This window comes from Mustela nigripes, chromosome 12, assembly GCF_022355385.1.
Source record: "Mustela nigripes isolate SB6536 chromosome 12, MUSNIG.SB6536, whole genome shotgun sequence".
Classification (NCBI taxonomy): domain Eukaryota; kingdom Metazoa; phylum Chordata; class Mammalia; order Carnivora; family Mustelidae; genus Mustela; species Mustela nigripes.
Genome location: NC_081568.1, coordinates 66,440,480 through 66,445,220, shown reverse-complemented (window position 1 = coordinate 66,445,220; position 4,741 = coordinate 66,440,480). Strand labels below are relative to the sequence as shown.

Genomic DNA, 4,741 nt, shown 5'->3' with positions numbered 1-4,741 from the left:
AATTTCCTTTAAGTTAACAAACACTACTAATGCATACAATTATATTTGTCATAGCCCTACTGAAGTCTGAATACATGGCTGAAACCATTTTTAAGTAAAAAAATGATGACCTACAGCAGAGAGCAATTACAAAGAAATTTTTCAACATTCAAGCCAAGTAATGGACCTCCGTCCCTGGCTTAACTCTGAAGTTTAGATAGATGCCAAGTACAGCACAAACTCTTCTGAATTTCCTTTATTTCAACTTTCATTATAATTATGTTTATTACAAAAACACAATGCCAAATTGGCCTCCTTAGCTATTGGCCCTGCAATTTAAGAGTTTGTAGCGTTCCTAAGATAATGTAAATTATCTGCCACAAATATTCTGAAACACTTTAGGGTGGCGGTTAAAGTTTCATTTTCTGTACATTTTGGAATTAAGACTTTTTTTAAAAAAGGCTCTGCAGTTGATAAGTAATCATATTTACTTAGGGTGATAATAGAATTTCATCTCTTGAGTTTCAACTCAGTCAGGAACCATTCTCTGAGGCCCTATTTCTATGTCATTATTTGGGATAATGTCTCTGTTCTGTGCTTGCTTCCCAGCAGGCACATAAGGGCACATCTGTTGAGCTCGTGAGCTTCTCAGGACAACACTTCTTCAAGGGCTTTGGAGTAGGAGTCAGAAGACCCAGGTTCTAGTCCCAGATATGCAATTTACTGAGCAGAGGCCCACGTTAATCATTTAGTCTCTGAAGCTTCAGTTTCCCGCACCTGCAAGTGTAGATAAAAATAGTGATCTTGCACACCTCCCAAGATGAGTGGGGATTGAATAAGATCAGGTGAAAGCTGTTTGTACACACCATTAAGTATATTTTTACATCTCAACCTTCAGGGAAGCCAGTTACAGCATAGTGTAGAGAAAAAGATTCCTTAGCATTCTTTCAGTTCCAAGTACCAAAAATACAACTCCAACTGTTTTGAGATTAATAAAAATACACTAGCTCAATATTTAAATAATGAATTATATTCCTATATATTTGTGATGAACATAAAATTAAGAAAATAATTCCATTCACAATAGCATCAATAAGAATAAAATAGGAATAATTTTTTTGGTAAAGATTTATCAATCTATTTATTTATTTATTTGAGAGAGAGAGAGAGAGTGAGTATGTGTGTGTGCATGTGAGTTGGGGGAAGGGCAGAGGGAGAGGCAGAGGGAGAATCTCAAGCAGACTCCTTGCTGAGTGGAGAGCCTGACACGGGCCTCAATCTCATGACCCTGAGATCATGACCTGAGACAGAATCAAGAGCTGACACTCAACAAACTGAGCCACCTAGGTGCCCCAATACTTAGGAATGAATTTAACAGAAATTCAAAACTTATTCTCCAGAAACTACAGCATGTTCTTAAAATAAATTAAAGGATCCAAGCAAATGAAAAAAACATCCCATATCCATGCATTGGAAAACTTAATATTTTAAGGACAGCAATACTACCCATATGGATCCACAGATTCAGTGCAATCTCTATTAGAATCCTAACTGATGTCTTCATGGAAAATGATCACCGGTTCCAAAATTTACATGGAATTGCAAATGACCGCAAAAAATAAAAGCAATCTTAAAAAATAATTCCAAAGTAGGAGGATTCATACTTACCAATTTCAAAAAATACTACAAACCAACCGCAATCAAGACAGCATGATGCTGGAACAAAGACACAGAAATCAATGGATTAAAACTGAGAGTTCACAAATAAATACATGTTTATGGTAAACTGACCTTTTTTAAAAAAAAATTATGTTGTTAGCCAGCCTATGGTACATCATTAGTTTTTGGTGTAGTGTTCGATGATTCATTAGTGGCATAGAACACCCAGGGCTCATCACCACACGTGCCCTCCTTAATATCCATCACCCAGTTACCTCATGTCCCACCCTCATCCCTTCTGTCACCCTCAGTTTGTTTCCTAGTGTAGTGTGGTAAACTGACTTTCAACAGGACTGTCAAGGCCATTCAATGGGAAAATGATAGGCTTTTTAACAAATAGACATGAACAGCTGGATAGTCACATGAAAAAAAAAATAAAACGGAACTCTTAGCTTACACCACACACCAAAATTAACTCGAAATGGATCAAATACCCAACTATCAAACCTAAAACTATAAACTCTTAGAAGAAATTACAGCAGTAAATCTTCATGGCCTCAGATTTGGCAATAGATTTTTTTTTTCAAATAGGTTCCATATCCAACATGAGGCTGGAACTCATGACCCTGAGATCAAGAGTCACATTCTTAAATTTGACAAGCACAAGCAACAAATGGGACACCTGGGTAGCTTAGTTGGCTAAGTGTTTGATTCTTGATTTTGTCTCAGGCCATGATCTCAGGCTGATGAGAATTCTCCCTGCATCGGGCTCCTCATGTGGGGCTCCTGGTTTGGGGCTCCCTGTGTAGACTCCATGCTCAGCACAGAGTCTACTTGTGATGTTCTATCTCTCTGTTTGTCCCTGCTCATGTGTTCTTTCTCTCTCTAGCAAAGAGAGAGAGAGAGAGAGAGAGACTGAGAGAGTGCAGCAGGGGGAACAACAGGTAGAGGGAGAAGCAGACTCCCCATGGAGCAAGGAACTCCCCATGGAGCTTGAACCCACGACCCTGGGATCATGACCTGAGACAAAGGCAGATGCTTAACTGACTGAGCCACCCAGGCAGCTGTAAATAAATAAAATCATGTTTAAAAAAAAAAAAAAAGCACAAGCAACAAAAGGAAAAAGAAGATAATTGGGGCTTCATTAAATTTTAAATTTTTTACATTAAATAACACTACCAGATATGTAAAAAGATATCTCACAGAACAGGGGGATGTAGTTATAAATCTTATATCTGATAAGGGGTTTGGAACTAGCATTTATAAACACTCTTACAACTCAATAATAAAGAAACCAAATACCCCTATTAAAAAACTGAGCAAAAGTTTTAAAGAAATGTTTCTCTAAAAAAAGATATACAGTGGCCAATAAGCTCATGAAAAGATGCATGACAGCTTACTCCCCAGAGGAAGGAAGAGCAAAACCACAATGAGCTAGTACTCCATACCCACTAGGAGGGCTAGAATGAAAAAGTCGGACAGTAACAAATGGTGCTGGAGAAATCAGACCCTCATACACAGCTGGTGGCAACATAAGGCAATATAGTCCCTTTGGAAAATAATCTGGCAGTCCCACAATTAAACATAGCAGTCCTACTCCTAGATATAAACACAAGAGAAATGAAAACATTAGTCTGCCCAAAAACTTGCACATGAATGTTTACAGCAGCATTACTGATAATACACAAAAAGTAGGAACAACCCAAAGGTCTATCAATTGATGAATGGGTTAACAAAATGTGGTTCATCTGTACAATGGAATATTATTTGACCACAGAAAGGAATGAAGTATTCATACACTATACAACACGGATGAACCTTGAAAACATTATGCTAAGGAAAGAACTTAGACACGCAGTACCTATATTATATGATTTCTTTAAAAAAAAATCCAAAAGAGGCTATATTCTACAGAGATAAAAAGAGGATGCATTGGGACACCTGGGTGGCTCTGAAGGTTAAGCGTCAGGCTTGGCTCAGGTCATGTTCCTGGAGTCCTGGGATGGAGCTCATTTGGGCTCCCTGCTCAGAGGGGGGCTCTGCTTCTCCCTCTTCCTCTGCTTACCACCACCCCCACTCCTGCTCTGTCTCAGATAAATAAAAAATCTTGAAAAAAAAAAAAGAGAAAGAGAGAGAATTATTGGTTGCTTCACCATTAGCATTGATACCAAGGGTCACTTCTAGTCCCCCAGTTCTGTTAGTACTGATTCTTAAGGGCTTTACTTCTGTGTCTCCCCTTGTCTTCCGAGTGATCTGGCTTATGGGTGTATGATGCCAGGAGCACAGAGAAGTTTGCTGACTTGTCCTTGGTCACACAGGAAACCTCTGCTCCACCCAAGCCTGTGTCTTACGGCCCTGCACTGTGGGCTACTTGCCACTTGCCCTCACCCTGCCCCTTTTCCTTGATGAGAGCTCAGAATAACCTTCTCTTCCTCTCTCATTTTGATGGAGCTGACCCATTCCTGGCTTTGGGGTTGATCACATGACTCCAGCATGGCTGGTCAAACTGACTGGTACAAAAACAAGCTCATGGTCCTAGATGGGCCAGTGGTAACCGCCACCCACAGTATTCTTCAACCTTTTGGGAGACAAATGTGGTTTTTACCTGAATTTTCTAAAGTGATTGTTATGGACTATATGTCTGTGTCTCCCCCCATATTCATATGTTGAATCCCTAACTCTTAATATACTTAGGTATCACCTAATACCCTCATTTGAAAAATTTTTAAAAACTACTCTATAAAGGCAGATGTATGACAACTTGATATGAGGGTCAAGTGGATTTCACACTGGGGAGCCTGGCTGGCTCAGTTGGTAGAGCAGGTGACTCTTTTTTTTTTTTTTTTTAAGATTTTATTTATTTATTTGACAGAGAGCAGGTGACTCTTGATCTTTAGGGTTGAGAGTCTGAGCCCCACCTTGGGTGTAGAGATTACCTAAAAATAAAATCTTTTGGAAAATGGATTTTGAAGAACTAGATGGGGAAAAAAATACATTTGCTGTCATCATCTCCCTCAGTTTCACTTCATTTTAGGTACTATCAATAATAAAAATAAAACAGTACATTAAAAAGATTATTCACCACGACCAAGTGGGATTTATT

The 4,741-nt window shown here is 38.9% G+C and overlaps 1 long non-coding RNA gene across 1 annotated transcript in view; it reads right to left on the bottom strand.

Moving 5' to 3' along the window:
- Positions 1-231: 231 nt before the first annotated feature.
- LOC132027854 (uncharacterized) overlaps positions 232-4,741 on the bottom strand; it is a 5,827-nt gene continuing 1,317 nt past the window's right edge. The window contains exons 2-3 of the long non-coding RNA XR_009407228.1: positions 1,648-1,695; positions 232-756 (exon numbers count right to left, since the gene is read on the bottom strand). This is a non-coding gene — a long non-coding RNA (uncharacterized LOC132027854). The remainder of the gene's footprint in view (positions 757-1,647; positions 1,696-4,741) is intronic.